General features: G+C 42.8%; 1 protein-coding gene across 3 annotated transcripts in view; it reads left to right on the top strand.

Annotated features, from left to right (window-relative positions):
* Positions 1–24337, top strand: part of Rnf182 (ring finger protein 182) — a 56257-nt gene that overhangs the window by 25656 nt on the left and 6264 nt on the right. The window contains exons 2-3 of one of the 3 annotated variants that reach the window (XM_031358912.1): positions 7130–7196; positions 10783–10914. The exons of 1 other annotated variant lie outside the window; for it this stretch is intronic. The gene's annotated coding sequence lies outside the window, so the exon portion shown is untranslated. The remainder of the gene's footprint in view (positions 1–7129; positions 7197–10782; positions 10915–24337) is intronic. One more of the 3 variants, XM_031358913.1, reaches the window with a different exon arrangement.

Consider the following 24337-nt stretch of genomic DNA (forward strand, 5'->3'; position numbering starts at 1 on the left):
GTGTGTTGTGGGACTGGCTGCAGAGCTTGTGCCCAAGGTCTGCTCAGAACACTAACCCAGACAGACCCCGAAGGAACCGGAGTCACTGGGCTGGTGGAGTTCCTGTGTGCCAGGTCCCGCTGGTCCCAGTTACTCCCAGTATTGGGACAGGTGTTGGTTCCTGCTCACCTCTGATCCTGGGTGTGTCAGAGTGCCTGGGAGTGGAGCTTCCTATGGGTGTTGTGGGACTGGCTGTGGAGCTTGCACCCAAGGTCTGCTCTGGACCCCAGCCCAGACAGACTAGAAGGAACCCAGGTCACTCTACACCTTAAGCTTTAAGATATTTTCATTCCATTAAAAGTGTATTTAAAGCTCCATTTATCCTTTGACTCTTGGGGCTTAAAAAAAAGTGTGTTGCCTAATTGCCAGACTTTTCTTATCTGGCAGATTTGTTTTGGTATAGTGACAACAAAATATATTTTGGATAATCTTTGTTTTGAGACAGGGTCTCTTCTGTAGCCCTGGAACTCTGTGTAAACCAGGCTGACTTAGAACTTGCCTCTGCCTTCCAAGTACTAGTATCAAAGCATACGCCACCTGGCCTGGCTCTTTCATGTTAGTTTAAACTTAAATTTCTTGAAACCTTTGAGGTCCTGTGTATGTTTTACTTCAAACAATGTTTCATGTGCCTACAGTCTCTGAATAGAGGTTCTCTAGTATCAGGCCAGTGTGGTTGATGGCTTAAGTGTCTGTTGGTTTTGCACTAAGCATCCTGTCAGGTGTTAAAGTCTCTGTCATTGTTGTGTGCCTCTATTATTACATTTGTCAGACATTGCTTTCTGAGTTTTAAGTTTCAGTTATTGATGGCATATATATTTGTAATTGTCATGTCTTCCTTATTTAGTTATGGATTTATTGTTACAGAAGTTCTTTTCAACTTTAGTAAAATCTCTGTACAGCATGCTTTATTCCGACATTAGCCTCTGTTTACCGTTTACCTGGTGTGTCATTTCTTGTTAGAGTTAAGATGGAGCTCTGGTAGATTGGGTTTAGCTCAGTGTGCTCCTTCATTCAGTCGTACAACTTCTTTCTTTTGAGTGGAACTCATTCACATTTAATAAATCCATTGATAAAACTTCTGTCTGACATTCTGGTATTTCTTTTCTATATATTTTCCATCTATTTTGTACTATTTTTACTTCCTGACTTTCTGTTTTCAGATTTAGAGGTTGTTTTAACAGTCTATTTTGTTTCTTTGTTATTTTTTTAATAGTTGCTATAGAGGTTACAATATATAGTTTAATTTATAGTAACACACTTCTGACCAATCAATAGTCATTTTTCCTCTATGATAACTATTTCTTGCTCAATTTGTGTGTGTGTGTGTGTGTGTGTGTGTGTGTTTCATTAGTTAACTTTTTATGTGTCTTTGTGTGTATCTCTGTGTTCATCTTATTCTGAGTCCTCTTAGCTTTATGATCCATAAATTAATTTTTATATCAGTTTTGGATATTTATCAGGTAATATATTTAAGAAATTCATTTGCTTGTCTTTTTTCCCTCTTCAGCTCTCAAGCTAATTAGATTTCTTTCTTTCTTTTCATTTTTTCTCTCTATTTTTCAGGTTGGATTTTTTTTTTTTTTTTTTTTTTTTTTTTTGAGATAGGATATCTCTATACAGTTTTGGGTATCCTGAAACTTTATCTCTCTATTATAGCCCAGGCTGGCCTCAAACTTATGAACATCTTCCTGCCTCACAAAAATCCTTCCTGCTGGGATTAAAGGTGTGTGCTACTATGCCCAGCATCAAATGGTATCTCTTTATATTGAAAAGCATTAATTATTTTGCTGCTCCAAATGTCCTATTGAGTACTCCTGTTGAACTTTTTTTGTTTCAGTCATTATTTTTTTTCCAATTCCTGGATTTTGCTTTAGTTCTTTTAAATAGTTGCTCTTTATCATGATCTTTCTATTAATTGAATCACTGCTGACACACTTTTGTTAAACTTTTATAAAAATTCTGTAAATGTATTTTAATACTTTATGAAAATTTTGCTAAATCTAACATCTGGAGAGATCGATAGTTTCGTTGTTTTTGCTTTTAAGAAAGGGTTTCTCTGTGTAGCACTGGATGTACTGGAACTTCTGTAGACCAGGCTGGCCTCAAATTCAGAGATACTTGAGTGTATCTCTAACTCCTGAGTGCTAGGATTAAAGGTGTGTGGCGCCACACCTGTATGAAACTCAGTTTTTTTGATTATCTTTTTCTACTGAGTATGGGTCCTACTTGCTTGTTTCTTTTCATATATTATCTTTTTCTTATTATTGAATGCTTAGAATTTTGAATGATACATTATTCAGCTAGTAAGAAAAACAGAATAATGGCATTTGTAGGCAAATGTATATAGTTAGAAATAGTCACCAGGCCCATGATTTCTCTTGTTTATAGATGTTAGCTTTGAATCTCCAGATGTGTGCTTGAAATACCCACAGAGGTCATGAATTTAGCAAGGGGCCACAAGGAGAGAGGTTTAAGGAAGAGGGGATAGAAGCTATGGTACAAAGGGGTGAAGGCTATGATGGGACAGAAGCATTAAATGATGTGGGGGTGGGAGGACAAGATAGAGGAAGGAATGTACAAAAGGTTAACTAATGCTAAAGACTGTGAAAAAGTTATATGGAAACCTACTGCTTCTACAGTGTTGTGTGTGTGTGTGTGTAAATGTGGAGTTACCCTATAACAGAGCAGCAATGCCTGGACTAGACACCTCAGGCTAATGAGTAAGAAGCTCATTCCCAGAAATGGAATTGTTGGGCAGTGAGATCCCACCAGACCCCCAGTCATCACAGGTTATTTCTAACAGTCTCAGTTATTCCCCAGAACATGACAGGAAGACTCTGTTGGTAAAGGCATCACATACTTGAGTCACAGGACATGGAGAAGTTGAGCTATAATTCATCCTTACTGGCCATTTTCCTTGTTTCCAGAAAGTGTGACACATGATACTTGGGAAGAAAAGTAATCACTAATTTTACCTAGCTATTAACCCTGAGAAGTAACATAACTACTAGTCTTACAAGACACAGCTATGAGTGCAATAGTGGCATGGATAGAATGAGAGTAACCAACCACTTTCTGATTGGAGTTAAGGCCCACTCCACAAGATAAAAGCTACCCAGCATCTTTATGGGGGCTGAGACCCTGTGGCTTAATAAGTTGTAGGCCTTGTGGGAGACCCTACTACTGTCATTCTGTAAAATGACATGGCATAGTAGTAAACCAATTCCTATTTGTATATCATTACACCCACATATTACTATATTATTATTTTTTAAAAGATTTATTTATTTATTTTATGTGTATGAGTACACTGTAGTTGTACAGATGGCCGTGAGCGATCATGTGGCTGCTGGGAACTGAACTCAGGACTGCCCTGCTCACTCCATCCTGCTCGCTCCAGCCCGCTCACTCCGACCCAGCTCGCTCTGGTGAAATACACTGTAGCTGTCTTCAGACGCACTAGAAGAGGGTGTCAGATCTCATTATGGGGTTGCTGGGATCGGAACTCAGGACCTTCGGAAGAGCAGTCAGTGCTCTTACCCTCAGAGCCATCTTGCCAGCCCTATATTACTATATTACTATACCATATATATAAGTGAATTATTCGGCCATTGTAGGAGAAGCTTGTTTTTACAGTAAGCAGTAATGGAGACACTGAAACCCAGAACCAGTCAAGGTGCAGAGAATATGATACTGTGCAGTGCTCAGCCTTAAGGGGGCCACTATATTTTAACAACTCCATATTGTAATTTAGTTCTTTATGAGGAAATTATTTTATTATTATTATTGTCATTATTATTATTACATTTAAGTTTATAGATGGTTTGTAGGGGCTGAGTTAGGGTGGCAGTGGGCACACATATGTTATAATAAGCACAACTTCCAGGAGTTGGTGATCTTTTACCATGTGAGAGTCCTAGGGATTGAGCTCAGGTTCTCAGGCTTGGCAGCAAGTGCCTTTGCCCACTGAGCCATCTCCCCAGGTCTGTCCTAAATTTTGAAGTCTGTTTTCCCATAATGATCAGCTGTTGACGAGTTTGCTCCATTATTTTTCTCATTTTAAAAAGTGTTAAAGCCAGGCTGCTGGGAGGGTATATTCAAATATCTCAGGTCACCGAGTCTCCGTCTCTCTGGGAATGTATCAGAATGCGAGCCAGGAGTTTCTTCCACTGAGCACACACATGCGTTCCCTATGCTTACATAAAGCTTCTCACCTTGCACATGAGAGTGGTGTGGGCCCACTCTGGTTTCTGCTTTACATATGCCCACTGTCTGGTAAACCCTGGCTACTTAAGGAAGTTTCTGAGCCTCCTCTGACAGTCTTAACCTCTAGAATACCCTGCTCAATGTCCAATGAGTCTGTGACTCGCTCAAAAAAATTGCAAGATTAGAGGAGATGCTGTTTCTTGCTAGAAGCCTGTGGCTGACATCATTGCCTCACTGACCCTTCATATCAGAAGGCATTGATGCTGCTGGTTCTGATGACCCATTACACAGTGGTCAAGCACCACATCAAGGCTTCGTGGGAGCAGCCCCAGGCAGAGTCTCTGCTGAGTTGTGTTAATCTTATGCAGAGCTCAGTAAACTTACACGAGTTTCTTATATATGAACTTTCTAGAACAATGAAATAATTGTCCCTTTCTTTTGTGTTACTGAGGAGTGAACCCAGGGCATCAAACATTCTGTAAGAACATTGCCTCCAGTGAGCCACGTCTCCAGCCGGTTGTCCTTGACAGGCTTGTCTGGGTTTGTAATTGCTTCATGACGAGGGAGTTTATAGCTGCCTTACTCTGTAGTGCCAAGGCCAACCTGTTTTGGTTATTATGTTTTTGAGTGCTACAGTTTTTATTCAATTCTCTCCCTTTCTCTCGCTCTTTTTTTATTTAAAAAAAAAAACATATTCCAATTCTCTGCTGACATTCTTCACTTGCCATCTCTTCTCTTGAATGTGTCAAAGTTCTTTCAGGGTCTGTGTTTGATAATGTCAGCATCTGGGCCTGTTCTCTTGATTGTCAGCTTCCTGCTGGGTTTGGTCATTTGATCATATGGTTTTGTTTTTTCTCTTTCTCTCCCTCTCCCTCTTCTTCCCTCCTCCCTCCCTTCTTCCCTTCCTTTCCCTCTTCCCTCCCTCTTTCTCCCTTCTTCTTCCCTCCCTTCTCCCTTCCCTTCTTCCCTCCTTCTCCCCTCTCTCCTTCCCTCTCCCTCTCCCCTTCCCTTCCTCCCTTCTCCCTCCCTCTTTCTCTTCTTTCTTTGGAGATAGGGTCTTGCATGTGATCCAGGCTGGCATCAGACCTGTGAGTCTCTCGCTTTAGTTTCCCAGATGCTGGCTAATAGATGTGTATTGTCACACCTGAGTTTTAGGGCCTTTCTGTTCTTGCTGAACTCTGCCATTTCTCTGCCCAGCTCTATAGATCCCCCAAAGCTCTGATTAGTATTTTAACCTCTTCATTTTCTGCTTCTCTAGCCTATTCTGTGCTGCCTTCTAGGCCTCTTAGAAGGAAACATCACGGGTCAGATTGGCCCCGTTTCTCTACTTAAGCAAAGGCTGTAGCCTTCTTAATGCTGGGGTAAGCAAAGGAGAGGCTCTGCGGGGTGCTAAGGGAGGCAGGCCTTTGTGGTCAGATGATGGGCTATTAATTGGTGCTCATTTGGAGAAGAAATAAACTCCTTCTACCATTGGGCAAAGGTACTTTTGCAAATTAGACTCACCGAGGCTGGGCTCTTGCTCACTGAGGAGAGATGAGAGACCAGAGAGACTTTGTTGTAGGTGTGTGAGCTGCGTAGAGGGATTCTTGACAAGTACTGTTGAAGATCCATAGCTCAGCCAAGGTGTGTGTGTATGTGCATGTGTGTGTGCACATGTGTTCATGCCAGTGCCAGTGCCAGAACCCAGTGCTTTACAAATGCTAGGTAAGCACTTTACCACTGGACTTCATCTCCTGTCTAAAAAAAGCATAAGGGAGCATTTTATAATTGCACATTAAAAACGAAAACAGGCTGGGCGGTGGTGGCGCACGCCTTTAATCCTAGCACTTGGGAGGCAGAGGCAGGCGGATTTCCGAGTTCGAGGCCAGCCTGGTCTACAGAGTGAGTACCAGGACAGCCGGGGCTACAGAGAGAAACCCTGTCTCGAAAAACCAAAAAAAAAAAAAACAAACCGAAAACAGCCGGGCGATGGGTGGTGGCACACACCTTTAATCCCAGCACTTGGGAGGCAGAGCCAGGCAGATTTCTGAGTTCAAGGCCATCCTGGTCTACAGAGTGAGTTCCAGGACAGCTAGAGCTATACAGAGAAACCCTGTCTCAAAACAAAAACAAAAACAAAAACAACAACAACAACAAAAAACGAAAACAGAAACACCCCGAAAGCTGTTGTAGAAAGCCAAGGTTGGGACCTACCAACAGGTGTGGGTTGTACACTAGTGAATTATTTTGACAGTATTGGCTCTCAGGCAGGTATTTTAAGGGGTTGAGGACATGGCCCTGAATGGATAGAAAAGGTGCTGGTGTTCACATAAGTCTTAGCATATGTGGGTGAAATGGCTTATGCTGAGGTCTAGTGAGAAGACAAGCTTGGAGGGGCCTCCTTAGAGTTTGGTCAATGGCAGAACATGGGGGCATAATGGTTATTTTATAAATGAAAATCCAGGGTGAAAACAGAAATGAAGAGGTCACCGAGTATATTATAAAGAATTTAATGTCTAGAACCAGTCATGATGTTATCTATTGTTCAGATTTTCTTCTTCCCACAAACCTGCAGGGCTAGTACTGTGTACATGTTCCCAGCAAGGAATACAGGCTCAGATATTTTTAATAACACATTTAAGGTCATATGGGGGGGTGACTGGTGGGAGCGGACTCCAAACTTGATCTTCAGAACGTCAGAGCACCATTTTCTGTCTTCAGCCTGTGTTTAAGCTGTTAGCTGGTGATTTGTTTCCCCGAGAAGTGATTTCTATTGACAATAGTTAACACTGATATGCTGTTTACTGTGTGGGATTCTGAGAAGGAAATTCACAGGGGCCAACAAGTACTGAGCAGAGAAACAGTGAGGGAAGCGCCATTCATTGCTTTTTTTTTTTTTCCTTAGCTGGGAAGCCCATAGCTATCAACTACCAAGTCTCAATTTCTCAGATGAGAAGCTGTGACCCAGAAAGGTAAAGGGATTTACCCAAGTGATTTACTCAAGAACCCCAAGCCTGTTCATTAGAGAGAGCTGAGCTCTGTTTAGACAGAATTACTGTGTCCCAGTTTGGGACCCCCTCCCCCAGAGGTTATGGGACATTGTATTTATCTGGGCTAAACAGTCACAGTGTTGACTGGGTACTCTTTCCAAGAATTGTGTTGTGACTGGAGTTACCCTTGGGGGCTACAAGTAGCTCAGCAGCGCTCCTAACATCCTGCTCAGCAGAGCTGCCTCCTTCAAGCCCTGCTGACAGAATCCACCAGAACATTGGTGCACCTGCCCCTCATACGTTAGACAAAAGCATGACAACCACCAAGAACCAACATAGAAAAATCATATGAGTCCTGTGTGTGTGTGTGTGTGTGTGTGTACATGTCTGTGTGCATGTATGCATATGTGGAGGCCAAAGGTTGGTGTCCTTCATCTTCTCCAGTTATTCTCCACTTTGGTTTTGGAGACAGCATCTTTTACTAAAACCTAGAGCTCATCTCTTAGCTAGACCAGACAGATGTCAGTGAGTCCCAGGGAGCCTTCTGACTTTGCTTCTCCAGTAGTTCTCTCTCTCTCTCTCTCTCTCTCTCTTTCTCTCTCTCTCTCTCTTTCTTTTTTAAAGATTTATTTATTTAATAAGTACACTGTTGCTGTCCTCAGACACACCAGAAGAGGGCATCAGATCTCATTACGGGTGGTTGTAAGCCACCATGTGGTTGCTGGGATTTGAACTCAGGACCTTCAGAAGATCAGTCACCTGCTGAGCCACCTCCCCAGCTCCCAACATAGGATAATGGGTTTGGATGCCCAATTTCTCATGTGGGTTTTAAGGATGGAGCTCAAGTCCCCAATGCTTTGCACAGCAAGCACTTGACTGAGCCGTGTCCTCAGCCTTAAATGAATGACCTTTTAAAGATTTCTGCCTAAAAGCAGCTTCTGTGTGCTGGGGAGCTCAGAGTCTAGCTCTGCAGCTACTGACTATTGGTGGATGTTGGGTTTTTCCAGCAGTAGCCACCAAGCTGCTACCTCTTTCTCCCTTTATCTTCCTCCCCTTCTACAGCTGCACCTAGTGTCATTTTGATGTCTTTCTCGGCCTGTTTGATGTCCCTTTCATTCAAGGGACACCAGCAGATCTTGTGGTATAGAGGTAATGTGTGGTCCTTCTTCAGTGCAGCCACACAGGGTAAGCTCTCAGTTATACACCCAGCAGAGAAAGCTCACAGGTATGCAACTAACTGTGGGCACTCAAATATGTGTGTCTGCCCGAGGCTGGAGCTCCACAGCAACCATGAGTCCCAGTGAGGAAACACGTGAGGCAGAGTCCTTTTTCACCATCAGGGCACAGGCAAGAGGAAGGCTCCAGTTTTAAAATGGGTCAATCAGGGCCACTGAGGGAACGGGAGATTTCTTCTTAGAGAGAAAGTAGAAAATCAGGAGAGATTAACCACACTGTCTCCAACTGCTGCAGCATGTCATGAAGGAACACAGGAGTTGCCCACTCCTCTTTGCCTCCCCTCAAGCCCATTAGATCCTCCTGGTCTTGCAGGAATTCCTATAATAGCTGCAATGATGAGCCACACCCTCCCCCCTCTCCAGGATCTCTCCCCCTCCTCCACTTCCCATACTCCTTCTCCTCCCACACTCTTGGCCTCTCCCAGACTCCTCCTCCTCTCCCATTTTCATCTCTTGAAGGTTAAGGCCATTGCTAGCACCTAGCCTAGCGCTCATGTTTTCAAAAGGAGTCTGTAAACATTTTGCTCATGAGCTAATAAGAATATCCACAGCCAATGGGCAGAGGCAGAACTGGGATAAGGACAGCATCCATGAACACAAGTGTTGGTGAGCAGGCAGGAAGCCTTGCTAATGGCTTTTATTTTTATCTTTTTATGATGAATACTTTTAAACATATTCAAACGTAGAGAAAATGGTATAATGAATCCCTTTATCCTAATCACAGAGCCTCAACAATGATCAACATATGGCCAATCTTGCTTCATTTATCTGCCCTCTCCCCACTGGATTATTTGAAACAAAGACCAGATGTCATATTATTTCATCAGCGAATACTGTAGTATGTTTCCTTAAAACAAAGAGAAGACATGGTTTAAAAAAAAAAAATACACATCATCACCACTCCAGAAAACAATGTAATTCCTCACCTCATCAAATATATGACCACTATTGACATATCGCTACAGTTTTTTAAATGTTTCTCCGGCTTGGTGGACTACAGTGAGAGTCTGAACAAGGGCTATGTATTTATTTAGTAGGTTATCTCACAGAGGCCTCTCAATATGTCTGTTCTCTCTTGCTTTTCCCTCACATTTTGTTGAATTGTGAAAACCAGGTCCTCTGTCATGTGGATTTCAGTCAATTCTGAATTTTAACCCTTTGTAGTCCCATGATGTAATTTAATCTCCTCTCCTAATCCTCATCTCTCCCCTCACTGAGTTAGGAATGAAGGTTTGATAGGTTTATAGTGTCTTGGACAGGAGACTTCAGAGGTGGCAGTAGACACTTCCTATTGCCTGGATCCAGGAGGCAGATGACACCTTGTTTCTCTTTGTCCTGTGGGACCACCATTTACCACAGGTGTTACCAGCCAGATGTGTATATGGCCCACTTCTCCCTGCTTGTGCCTAAGGTGTGAGCAACCAGATAATTGTTACCTAGGACAGGAATTGGGAAACGTCTAGAAAGTTTCACATAGTCAAAGTTTTGGTTTTGAGGGTACAGATAGCATTTGCCACTGGAAGCTGAAAGAGCCTCAGGCATTGGGTAGAAGAATGGCCTGGCTGGGCTTCCTAACTCACTCAGGTGCAGCCCCGGGTGCGCAGGCTGTCTCTCCTAGTCAGGGGTATTAGTAAGGTCTGTGGAATACCATAATTCTGCTACCTTTGCTTATTTTCTGTGTGTGTCTGTGTGTGTGTGTGTGTGTCTGTGTGCCTGTGTGTGTGTGTGTGTGTGTGTCTGTGTGTACGCACAGGGCTGTTTGGAGGCCAGAATTTATGTGTATGCATGACTGTATGTGTGATGGGTGGTGCACATGCCTGTGCAGAAGTCAATGTTTTGTAACTGTCAGGTGTCTTCGTCCATTGTTCTCTACATTCTATTTTGAGGTGGGGTCTCTTCACTGCACCGGCAGCTCATTGATTTGACTAGAGTGGCTGGCCAGTGAACCTCAAGAATATGGCTGTCTCCATCACCCTGAGCTGGGTCACAGGCATGTGCTGCCATGACTGGTGGGAACATGGATGTATGTGTGTACATGTGTGTGTGTATGTCTATGCATGTGCATGTGTGTGTTTTAGTGATTTAACTCAGGCCCTCATTCGTGTGTGGGCAGAACTTGGCCAGTAAAACTATTGCCTAGCTCTCTTTGTTTATTGATCAGAGTATATCCTCTGTGAGGGAGAATCATTAGTAATTAGGTTACATTGAAGGTACATAGAAAGCAAACAGTACAAAGGGAAGGGGGGAGAGGGAGGGGGAGGGTAAGAGGAAGGGGAGGGGGAGGGAGAGGAGGAAGAATGGACTCTTAAGCCTTTTACTTTGTCTATTTTCAGAACGACCTGAAACTCTGAGAGGTGATCTTTCAAGGGCAATGGCCCGGCTTGTTTAAGTTTCATCCTGATGCTATGCCCTTGGACACAGCTGATGCTTTTAGTTTTCCAAGGCACTGTGAGCTCTCTGGCAAGGTGATTTCCACATTGCAGTTGTACTGTTTTTATACAATAAATCAGCAATCCCTGTCTGTGGCCTTAAAATCAATGGCGCTACAGTTTCAGTTTCATTAGGTAATAAAAATGTGTTCTTCTAAATGAAGGGAATTGATTTTTTTTCCCTCTCAGTTTTATCCAGTTTTAAAACCCTGTTAACGTACATGTCACTATTACACAACACTGACACTTAAAACTTCACGATGCTCTGTTGTTTCGTGGCCTTGCCACCTGCCATCTGGTTTAATGACCTCTGGTTTTACATTAGTGCCAAGTGGAAAAGATCACTGTTTCCAAGAGCCCAAGTCTAATGTGATCACTCATCTGAGAACGCTCTCTCTCGATTTATCATCCATAGTTCATTTAACTCAACAGGCTGTTCCCCTGCCCGCCTCCTTTCTCTCCTTGGCTATTGTGTCTGGTCAGATTTACCGTGGACCACTTTCTCTCTGCCTGGCTACTGTCTTCTTCTCTGTGTCTTCTTGTGACTTTTAAGCACTGACATCAGTGACTGCCTGCTGCTCTCATGACTCCGGCTTCCCCGTCTGTCCTTGGGGCTCAGCATCCTTGCTCAGCCTCCTCAGCTCACTTCCCCTTCACTTCCCTGGCTCCCACGAGTCTCCCATTCCTGATTTCTGTTATTCCCCCAGTGTTTATGACATTTGAATTCCAGCTCTGATGTCCTCATCTCTATGTGTATTGCGAAATACAAAATGTATATGGTTTGATATTGCACACATATTGAATTTGGTAATGAAAACAAGAGCCAAGGGAAGAGAGTGTGTAGAGATATTCGTGTCACCCATGGACTCCTGGTTGCTAGTTGATCAATAACAAAACCTTTAAATATGGGTTTAAAGGTTTCCAAAAAGATGTCTCCCGTCCATTTAAAAAAAACAAAAAAAACAAAAAAAAAAACTATCTTCTGTGCTGTATCTAATAATGGGTGGCCATTTTTTTCCTTATATTATTGTTATATACCTTGGAAAATGGCCTCAATGGTGCTAATGGATTGGCTCAGTATGTAAAGATGTCTGCTAGGAAATCCTTTTTCCAAGTGACATCGCAGCCATCCCAATGCCCTAACAGTGTGTGACTCCTGTTTGTGGTGATGCTGGTCTCCACGAGCTCACTATGCCGCCAAGTGTGCAGTGGTATACTGCACTCCACGGGGCGATGACATACAGGAGCTGGGGCTAGCCTGGATATGTGGTTAGACCCTGCTTCAAGGTAATAGTACATTACAAATGAACGAAAACAAAATGAGTGGTTTACTATACACCAACAGTAACCATACTTGGTAATAAATGACCTCACTACTGTTTATAAATAATTATACTAAGGCCTTAATTATTTTAAAGAATATATAAAATTTTGCTGTACAGTAGTCTGCCATGCTGGGCTGGCTGCAGTCTCATCTAGCTCAGGTAAGTAATGTCCCTTTGCCCCGACCTGCAGGACTTAAACAACAGGGGAAGGGCGGGAAGGGGGCAACAACAACAAATCTGGGATCAGGAGACACACGGAAGGAAGGAGACAAGACAAAAATTCTGTTCAAGTCTGAATTTACTCTAGGACAACACAGAGTTTTTAAAGCTACAGACCACAAAGGTATTGCCCAGGTGCATGGGCCAAACCTGTATTATCACTTGGTTAGTGTAAATGGAACGTCCCTATTGTAAAATTTCCAGAAAGGAATGCCCTCACTGTAAGGTGTCCAGAAAGGAATGCCGTCACTGTAAGGTGTCCAGAAAGGAATGTCCCCATTGTAAAAAGTCCAAAAAGGAATGTCCCCATTGTAAAAAGTCCAAAAAGGAATGTCCCCATTGTAAAAAGTCCAGAAAGAAATGTCCTCATTGTAAGGTGTTCAGAAAGCCCCCTATCATAAAATGTCCCCAGGCAATTGCAGTACTGAAACAAGATAGTAGAAGAAACAAAAGAGTGTTAGTTAATAGATGATGGCCCAGGGACAAGATGGAGATTGAGATTTGGGCCTCAGCATCCCTTAATGGCATGAAAGGCCTTGAGAGAGACTGACTGGACCATCTAACTCTAGGATGTTCACACACTAATGCAAACCTGGGGCGGGACATGGTTTGCGGTCCAGTTTCTTTACACCCATTTCCTATGTTGCTTGCCGCCTCTTGGTTGGTTGTGAGCCTCGGCTTTAAGGCGGAGCCATTCCTCATGCTGCCTCAGCTTACTACACTAGCTTCAGTGAACACATTTCCTGGCTAATCCTTGCTGTCAGAGGATAACAACAGCGGGGCTATTTACTCCTAGCTATAAAAATAGGAAGAATTTTTCTGTTAACCTTAAAGCTTAGCTCAAACCATTGTTTATTTTCTGAGCTGATGGGAGAGAAGTGTTTTTCTGACTTTGCCTTTTGGGAAGAGAGCATCCAATATGTCAGTCACACAGCAAAATAACTTCATCTCAATGATAACACATCTTTTTTTTTTTTGTCTTTTTTTAATACAAGTATCATTTTTTGTTCCATTAAAAAAATTACAGTGTTTACTTTATCCTCATATTCACAGTTGAATAAATATGTGTCAGTCAATACTGATGCTTCGTGTGCTGTACTGCAAAGTGACACGTTCACAGGGATTGACTCTAAAAGGCCAACTGAGAAGAGGCAATTTTGGGCAAATGACTTCAGTACAATTTAATGTTGTGTATTTCTTTTTCATCCTATCATCTAGCATAGGCATATATTAGGTATGCTGGAATTGAGAAATTCCAGCCTCCTCAGGATGTTTGCCCAGGGTTAATTGGAGCAGCACATTAATTAGATTGTCACATTCAGCTGAGTCAGAATATTGTTGGACTCACATACAAATCTGCTCCATTTCAGTGGGGTAGTGGACCTGTCTTCAAAATGCCAGGAACAAAGGAAATGTTCTCTAGAATTATGGGAACTGAGATCTCCCCATATTCTCCTCTCTCCAACTCCGCCTGTGTTCCTCCACTCCCTCTAGACTTTGTGACCTCTTTAATTATCATTGTTAAACATGTGTACATATACACATGTATACACAACACACACACACTCACACACTATCTGCTGACTCTAGTGTTTCTCGTGTGTGTGTGTGTGTGTGTGTGTGTGTGTGTGTGTGTGTGTGTGTGTCTGGATATGACAATTTGGGATTAGATAGGCTATCAGAGATTAGATAGGCTATCAGGGATTAGATAGGCTATCTTGGAGAAGACTGATTCTCCTTCTCTTTGCGGCCGGCCATTAATCAACTATTAGCCCTTCTAGGGAGTTGAGGCCCTGTGAGTTTCCCCATCCATGTTGCTCCTTCAGAAAATGTCTATGCCATTTCCAGAACCCACTAAAGCACTTTGAGGGACAGTCTGTGGCTTTCAGCCATAGCTTCAGGAGCTGAGCTGCATGCTTCATTGACTACTAACCCAGTGACCTCTGCCTTCCAAGGAAGGGCAGTTCCGCTGACTGGCTGGGTGGAGGAGCTAGTCTGCCTGGTGCACTACTTCATTTAGTGAGCAGGCATCACAGTAACTCACTCCTCTGGGTTTGCAATTGTAGAAATACTATAGAGAACCAACACCGGTGCCCCAGCTTCCCACCACTGTAACAAAATTCCTCAGGTCATTGGCCTAAGGAGAGAAGACTCAGATTGGCTCGAAGTGTTTAAGGTTCCAACCTTATGTTGCTGGTCTTAGCACTTGGGCCTCGGTGAGGCAAGCATTACTGTGGGAACCTGTGATGGTATTGACCCACCTAGCTCACAAGCTGGGAAGCAAATAGAGAAAAGGAACAGGTGAGAGTTCCAGTCTTCTTCAGGGCCATACTCAGGTCCCCAGGAGTATGAGGCTCCTTCTCAGTCTCTCCTCCTAAAGGCTCCTCACAGGTACCATGAAGATCAAGTGGGTAGCAGGTGGGCCTTGGGAAGAGACACTTAGCATCACAGTAAAGCAGCGGACTCTTTTCTGTTCTCTTTTCTTGATAAGGTTTCAAATCTCGGCCAGGGGAAATAGTAAAAGAAGGACTTCATAAAAAATATATTAGTGATGAGACAGGAATCCGTCAATTTTAATATTGTAGTTTTCTTTCAAGTTGTATTCCTATTAACCTCTGTGTGTGTGTGTGTGTGTGTGTGTGTGTGTGTTTTACTGGAAATTAAACCAGGTGCCTCATGCATATGAGAGAAGTGCTTTGAGCTATGCCCCAGGCTAAACTTCTTAAATTATATCTTGTCTGCCTTTTCAAACAAAGAAAAAATACTAAGTAAGCAAGGCAAACTCCTAAGAGGACTTATTTATTATTCATTAGTGTCCGATATAGGTGCTATAAGCAAAAGAATTGTGACATCTGCCTCTGTCCTAGTTATACTTTTGTTGCTGTGATGAAACACCTTGACCAAGGCAACTTATAAAAAGAAAAATTATTTAGTTTAGGGCTCATGATTCCAGAGTATTAGAGTCCATGGCCATCATGGTGGGAAGCATGGCAGCAGGCAGTCTGGTATGGTGCTGAAGCAATAGATGAGGGCTGAAAGACTTATCAAAGATTGGAGGAAGAGAGGGGGGAGAGAAAGCGCTAACTGGAAATGGTGTGGGCTTTGTTCCCCCAGTTACACACCTTCTCCAACAAGACCACACCTTCTAATCCTTCCTGAACAGTTCCACCAACTGGGAAACACATATTCAAATGTATGAGCCTATGGGGGTCATTCTAATTCAAACCATTACTGTATCTCAATTCATTAGCAAGTGGAACAGTATTGCAGAATGGTAGATGTTGCTTTATTTGAAAGTAGGCTCTTCTGTTCATAGAAAGCCCACAGCCCTTCTAATACTGAGTTCAGTGCATATTCTTTCCACTATCATTTACAATATTGATGCGCTTAAAAAAATCAAAGTACATGTTCTAAATTTCTAGTATTTTTGTTTAGTTATTTTTGCATGCATATGTATAGTATGTAAGTGTGCTTGCATCTCTCTCTCTTTTTCTGTGTGTGTGTGTGTGTGTGTGTGTGTGTGTGTGCTTACATCAAGGGTTGACACTGGCTGTTCTCTCTGATCTCTCTCTCCTTCATACATTAAGACTGGGTCTCTAGCTTGAGAGCACAGGGAGCTGATTTGACTTGTTAGCCAGCTTGCCCTGTGGGATTTCTCAAACCCAGCAGCGTGGACTTTTCAATTACTTGGCATTTCCCGATAAATACATGATGTTTCTCCATTATATTAAATTGGCTCGATCTTGGGTAAGTGTTGAAGTTAAAGTTTCCATCTTTGAGAGAGATTTTCTGAAACATTCCATATGTTGTTAGGCAACCACCAGGGTGTTATGGTGGTACAGATTAAGTACTTTTAGGGGCAGCAGCTGTTGACCCTACAGGAATGAGCGCTTAGCATCTTTTGAGTCCACTCCTTTAGGATTTTTCAGGTCGGATCCTGTTGCTATCAAGGAAGTGGAAATGCATAGCAAGCATCTTCACTCTGAGGTGGTCACCTGTACAGAGTTAGAGGCTACCCATAGTCCTTGAGAGAAAACTCTGATAATTAGAACTCACATCAGAGGCTGATGAGCAGCCACTGGGAAGTCACAGTCAGGTGACTCTTTCAAGCCCAAACCAGAAGTCACTATCTGACTGTACTTTCTTGGGGGTAGGTCACAAACCTGTGGCTTGAGCTTTACTGAGACTCAAATGCCATACACAATAAGATTAAGTCATAGGATTTTATGAAGGAAAGATATGGCATCGAGGAAAAGTCGCCTCAGTGTGATTTATTAATAGCTTAGATTAAAAACCAACACTCTGCCACACTGTGTACAGAAGGATAGAGTTATTAGTCAAAGAATTTAGGATGTCATGAAAGCTGGTGGTCAGGAAAGGAAAATGTTCAAAGAGTGATGTTCTATTTGGAATGAAAAGAAATTGGAGAGGCACAAGACTTCAGCATTGTCACCACCATGGAGAGGAGGAAGCTTTTGGCACTGTCACCATTAGCAATAGCCACAGATAGTGAACGTGACACATGCCTCCATTTGAAATCTATCATCCCATCATCTCCTATCAGTGCTGATTGTATTTATTCTCTGGGATGGGAGAATTATCCAGGAAATGAAGGTGGAACTTAGTAGTTGTGGTTCCATACAAGGAAAATTGTAATCTATCCCACTAATGCCAAGTTCAAATGGTTGATAGCCTTTGTGAGCATGACTCAGGCTACATGAAATCTGTCCTTGAGATATTTTGAAGAAGCAGAACACACCCTACTATCTACCAGTTAGTTCACTTGGAATAACACAAAACACAGAACAGAGCCCTGGAATAGTAAGCAGTATGATTACATTGACCTCTGTCTTACCAAGTGCTCTCTTGTATCTGAACTTCTGTCATCTTGGCAAGATTCTTACCTTCACAGCAGAACCTTGTCCCATAATATTGTAGAGCTCTTTTGATGTGTCTAAAATATCTGAGTTCTTTTGAGAGATTCTCTTAATTAATGGGCATCATTATAATAAGAATGATAAAGGCTATGTCCAGAAGAATACATAGATGATATATTTTGACTAATCATTTCAAACATAAGAATCACAGTAGCTGCAACTCAGGGAACTTCAAAACTCACAGGCAGGAATGTTACCCATTGCTTAATGAAGGGAAATTTACCTTGGTTGGATAGAAACTGACTTTGGATTAATTTGGAAATGGGTTAACATTCTATGGCCATCTATTGTCATAAAACACACACCTTTGAAAGTATAATGGCCAATTTCCTGAGGAACTACCAAACTGATTTCCAGAATGGATATACCAGCTTGCAATCCTACCAGCAATGAAGAAGTGTTCCTCTTTCTCCACAACCTTGCCAGCATCTGCTGTCACCTGAGTGTTTGAAGTTAGCCATTCTGTTGAGAGGTGGAATCTCAGGGTTGTTTTGATTTGCATTTCCGTGTTGACTAAGGATGTTGAACATTTCTTTAGGTGCTTCTCAGCCATTCAGTATTCCTCAGTTGAGAATTCTTTGTTTAGCTCTGTATCCCAGTTTTTAATAGAGTTATTTGGTTCTCTGGAGTCTAAGTTCTTGAGTTCTTTGTATATATTGGATATTAATCATATGGGTAAAGATCTTTTCCCAATCTGTTGGTTGCCATATTGTCCTAATGATAGTGTCCTTTGCCTTACAGAAGCTTTGTAATTTTATGAGATCCCATTTGTCAATTCTTGATCTTAGAGCATAAACTATTGGTGTTCTGTTCAGGAAATTTTCCCCTGTGCCCATGTGCTAGAGGCTCTTCCCCACTTTCTTTTCTATTAGTTTCAGTGTATCTGGTTTTATGTGGAGGTCCTTGATCCACTTGGACTTGAGCTTTGTACAAGGAGATAGGAATGGATCGATTTGCATTTTTCTACATGCTAACCACCAGTTGAGCCAGCACCATTTGTTAAAAATGCTGTCTTTTTTCCACTGGATAGTTTTAGCTCTTTTGTCAAAGATCAAGTGACCATAGGTGTGTAGGCTCATTTCTGGGTCTTCAATTCTATTCTATTGATCCACCTGCCTGTCACTGTACCAACTACCAGAGGATCCAGCTATACCATTCCTGGGCATATACCTAGAAGATGCTCCAACATGCAATAAGGACACATGCTCCACTGTGTTCATAGCAGCCTTATTTATAATAGCCAGAAACTGGAAACAACCCAGATGTCCCTCAACAGAGGAATGGATACAGAAAATGTGATACATTTTTACAATGGAGTACTACTCAGCTATTAAAAACAATGAATTTATGAAATTCTTAGGCAAATGGGTGGATCTGGAGAATATCATCCTGAGTGAAGTAACCCAATCACAAAAGAACACACATGGTATGCACTCACTGATAAGTGGATATTAGCCTAGAAACTAGGAATACTCAAGATACAAATCACAGACCACAAGAAACTCAAGAAGGAAGACCAAAGTGATACTTCCATCCTTTTTAGAAGGGGGAACAAAATACCCATGGAAGGAGTTGCAGAGACAAACTATTGAGCAGAGACTGAAGGAAGGACAATCCAGAGACTGCACCACCTGGGAATACTTCCCATATTCAATCATCAAACCCAGACACTATTGTGGATGCCAGCAAGTGCTGGCTGACAGGAGCCTGATAATAGCTGTCTCCTGAAAGGCACTGACAGTGCCTGATTAATACAGAGGTAGAGGCTCACAGCCATCCATTGGGCTGAGCACAGGGTCCCCAATGAAGGAGCTAGAGAAAGGACCCAAAGAGCTGAAGGGTTTGCACTCCCTTAGGAAGAACAACAATATGAACTAACTAGAACCTTCAGAGCTCCCAGGGACTAAACCACCAACCAAAGAGTACACATGGGGGACTCATGGCTCCAGCAGCATGTGTATAGCAGAGGATGGCCTAGTCAGTCATCAATGGAAGCAGAGGCCCTTGGTCCTGTGAAGCTTCTATGCTCCAGTGTAGGGGAATGCCAGGGCCAGGAAGCAGGAGAAGGGTGGGTTGGTGAGCAGGGGGAGGGGGGAGTAAACAGGGTTTTGGTTTTTTTTTTATTCTGGAGGGGAAACCAGGAAAAGAGATATCATTTGAAATATAAATAAAAAAATATCTAATAAAAAAAAAGAAAGAAAGTAGAATGGCTACGAGCAACTGGAATGTCCTTCATTCTTGAGTTAGCATGCTTTACTATATCAGTGGGGGAGTTTAAATATGTCTGTCTCAGGGCCACTCATTTAAATGAGGTGGTCAGCTCAGGGGTTAAGGAGGTGCTGGATGGTCTATGGTGACTTTGTTCTCTTGACTGGTATTGCTGCTGGATTTTGTTTGGGCTTCTCTTGCTTCTGATCTTCAGGAATCTGACCTTGGCTTCTTCCATGGAGGCCTCGAGGCTGTAAGAGATGAGAGCACAAGTGTGAGGCACCTGGAGGTCAGGCTTCTGAACTCCCACAGGGCTGCTTTACTTTCAGATTGTTGGTCAGAAGGAAGCCTGTGGTGGTTTGAATAAGGTTTGACCCCCATAGATTCATGAGCTTCAATGCTTACCGTTAGGAGGCATGGCCTTGTTCGGGGTGGTGTGGCCTTGTTGGAGGAAGTGTGGAACCAGACTTTGAGGTCAGATATATGTTTAAGCTCCATTCTACCAGTGTAGAATCCAGCCTCCTCCTGGCTCCCTTTGGATCAAGATGTAAAACTCTTGGCTCCTCCAGCACCATGTCTGCCTGCATCCTGCCATGCTTCCCACCATGATGATAATGGACTAAACCTCTGAAACTGTCACCTAGCCCTAATTAAATGTATGTCTTTATAAAAGCTCATTGGTTATGGTGTCTGTTCACAGCAATAAAACCCTAAGACAAAACCCCATGCCTGTTGACTCAAAGATGAGGAACACCTGATGGTGACTTCAAAGAAAACTGTATTGTAGAGAGTGTCAACATTGTGGAGAATTGCTGTAAAGAATTTTCAGGCTAAAGGTCTGGGTAAATACTATTAGACAAAGTTATTTATCTACTATTAAGTCGTTTAGACTTTGGCATAGAAGAGTTACATAACGGAAATCTAGGAAAGAAGCTACAAATAGGAAAGATGTGTGTGTGTGTGTGTGTGTGTGTGTGTGTGTGTGTGTGTGTGTGATGTAGAAACTAGAGGACATTCCAGGCATCTTTCCATTTTGTTCTTTGAGACAGGGTCTCATTGAACATGAACCTGGTGTTCGCCAGTTCAGCTTGGATGAACTTGCTCTAAAGCCCTAGGGATCCTCCTGTCTCCACACCTCTAGGGCTGAGATTACAGGCATGGTTGCTGAATTTGGCTTTTATGAGGTCAGGCGCAGAGGACCTGACCTCAGTTCTCATACTTATGTGCTGTCTCCCCACCCTGCAGACAGTCCAAGTTCTAAAAACTATGTAAAAAATTCAAAAGGAAAACATGCAGAATTTGTATCTAACTACCTTTTAATCTAACTGCCAGATAGTAATGTAACTATTTGAATTGCACTGTAAAACGTGAAAAGAATATTATTTAAGAAAGATGCCACAGGGCCAGAGGGATGGCTTAGAGGTTAAAAGCACTGGCTGCTTTTCTGGAGGACCTGGGTTCAATTCCCAGCATCCACATGGTAGCTCAGCACTGTCTATGACTCTAATTCTAGGAGTTCCAACACCTTCACACAGATACAGATGCAGGGAAAACATCAATGCACATAAAATTAAAAATAAATAAATCAATGTTCTCTACAAACTCAGTTTTTATCACAATTTCCCATATGAATCAATACTTGTCCCAGGAATTTTAGTTGGCAAGGGATCTGGGAGCCAGCAAGCTGAAGCAGCTTGCCAGCCTGCCTTAGCCCATGTCTGCCTCTCCTCACCCAAGCCTGTCTCAGAGTTAGAACTCTAGATTCAGGTGCAGCCACAAGCTGTGTAAGAGCTGAAGGTAAAGAGTTAGACACGGATAAAATTGGAGCCTAACAGTTCCATAGGGAAACAAGAATATAAGCCTGGAAGATGCAAGACTGAAGTGAAAATTCTCCTCCTCTTCTTCCTTTTCCTTTCTTCCTCTACTTCCTCCTCCTTCTCTTTCTGTTTCTCTGTCTCTTTCTGTCTGTGTCTATCTCTCTGTCTCTCTGTCTCTCTGTCTCTTTGTCTCTCTGTCTGTCTGTCTGTCTCTCTCTCTCTCTCTCTCTCTCTCTCTCTCTCTCTCTCTCTCTCTCTCTCTCTGCCTATATAAACACTCTGTAAAAGACCAAGGTGTCACAAACATCTGGGCTGCATTCTTCCTGTCTCCCAGGCTTTGGAGAAGTATCAGCTTCGATTTTTCAAACCCTACTTTTAATATGGTCCTTACATGCTTTAACCTCACTTCTATCCCACCATCCACCAGAGGGTATGGAAAATAAAGGCTATTAGGATATGGGGGAAGTAAACCTGTTTAGAAATTGTTCTTTGGAGGAAATCCATTCTGCCTTGTCATGATATACATCAGCAGTCCAGTTCAGTAGTGTCAGGATAGCAAACATGAATCAGCTGTGATGCCATGACCCAGCAGAAACAGCCAGGTCTCTGCTGAATCGGCATGAGTCAGCAGGAGCAACCAGGAGCAGCAGGAATGCCAGAAGTTCTCTGTTGTGCCTCTCTCAATGAAGTGAAGATCAGCAAAGATGAAAACATGAGACCAACAAAGTGTTGCAGAGCTAGCTATGCAAGCACGCTGTCACTGTTTGCTGAGTCCTATTTATACTCCCTCCAAATATCATGTGTCATCACACGGGTCTTGCTACAGCAAGACACCAAGTGAGTCTGTCTTAGTAAAACTCCATGTGAGTCTGTCTCAGCTGACATCACTCTGCCAATCTGCCCAAGTCCACGAAGTGGCAAGAAGCTACCAGAACACAGCCAGAAGTTTTTTGGTGCATTTCTTTCCATGAAGTCACAACAACTGATGACCATTAAGGAATGGCAAGGCTCACCAATGCTTTCCAGTGTCATCCAGTGGCTATTGGGTCCTTCTTTACAGCATGCATCCTCTCACATATTTGTTTTAGCAAAACATCCTTTTACCAGGAAAACCCTCCTTCAGGTGTGTGCCCTAGCAAAACACCATCTAACACAGCTGACTTTCCAAAGAAACCATGATTTTTTTTCAGAGAAGGAAGGCTCTCTCCTTCCTGAAGTACTTGGCTGTACTTCATGGCTGTACTAGTATCTCCATGGTCCCGAGGGTGGACACCATTTTCTACCACTCACAGGCCTGCAGGCACATGGGTCCTACAGTAGTTACATCAGGACCCCAGTCATGGAAGAACGAGCATGATGTCACTGCAGCCAAAGGAGAGGAAGTCAACAAGAACCCTGGAATCATGCGTCACAACACAGAGTGGTGGCTGCAGACAGACAAGAATAGCAAGTGCACGGGAGATTTAAAAACAGCATAGGAAGACGTTCAGGCATTGAGCTGTGTGGCTTACCATCAGACAATCCAGTCACTGACTTGCAGAGCATGGTGACCATTCCTAAGAGAATTGATAGTCTCATTCAGGCGGAGGGATCTGAAGCACAGAACCAAAATATAAAGGGATGGGGTTCCTGAGAGAATGCCCATCTAGGACTAGAACATGTATGTAACTGGAGAGCCACAGGGAGTGATCGGACAAATCCAGGGAACACATTCTCAGAGGTGTGTCAAAGCTCCTCTGGATGTGTTGGAGCTCTTGAATGCCAAAAGAGCTTCTAGCCAGAGCAAGTGGCCATCAGTGAAGAAGCATTGGTTAGCTGCAGGTGTCTCCACCATGGTGTTGGGGGCTGGAGATGGAGGAGCAATGGTAGAAAGTGGAGAGAAGCAGCAGCTGTACCTGCTACACATGCTGAACACTACATGTTGCACACACTGCACACACTGTGCACTACATGGGCCACATGCTGCACACACTGCACACGTTGCACATTCTGCACGCGCTGTGCATACTGTACATGCTTCACATTCTGCATACAGGCAGCCAGCTGTTTCCCTCCTGGGATTAAAATTTATTATGTAAGAATGTACTGATCTCTTTACTCATTTTATAACAAAAATACCCAAGAATGGAGTACTAAGGAATGGCTTGCTCCCCAGAACCGTAGCCCTCCCAGTGAGGGAAGATAGCAGGAAGAACATTACAGGTTCCACTGAGATTTCAACTCAGGTCACTGAATCCAAAGTCCAGAGTGCTAACTATTACACGGCAGGGTCATATCTAGGCTCATTTTTTTTGTAATTTATTTTTTTGAAACTTTATATATGAACACTGCATCCTATGAACTATGTCCCTCTTATCTCTGCCTCCCCTTTCAACTTCTTCCATGTCTTCCTGTCTGCCAAACTCATGATTTTGTCTTTTAAAAAGTAGTGTTACATGTATATACATACATATGTGTGTGTACACAAGTAAATGAATAAAAGTAATTACTTATTTATTTATTGGGACTAGCTGAGTCTAAAAGCACATCCCAAAATGAGCGTGGCAGGACCAGCATGTAATTATAGCTGCTTGGGCAGGATTATGAATATAAGACTGGTCTGGCTACAGAGTGAGTTAAAGGGAAGTTTGAATAACTTAGTGGAATCCTGGGTCAAAATAAAATGTTTTAAGAAGTGGGGCCAGGGCAGAGGCTCAGTGTACAGCATTTGTCCAGCATGTGCAAGACCTTAAGTATAACATATGTACACACACACTCATGTACACACACTCACAATACTCTCTCATACCCTCTCACATACATAAAACACTCACACACAGGCACATGCACATTCACATATGCACGTATTCACATGCACACACATACTATCTCACACACTCGCACACATGCACACATACTCAGAGGCACACACACATATATTCTCTCTTTCTCTCTCTCTCTCTCTCTCTCTCTC

Source organism: Mastomys coucha, unplaced genomic scaffold (assembly GCF_008632895.1).
Source record: "Mastomys coucha isolate ucsf_1 unplaced genomic scaffold, UCSF_Mcou_1 pScaffold7, whole genome shotgun sequence".
NCBI classification, from domain to species: domain Eukaryota; kingdom Metazoa; phylum Chordata; class Mammalia; order Rodentia; family Muridae; genus Mastomys; species Mastomys coucha.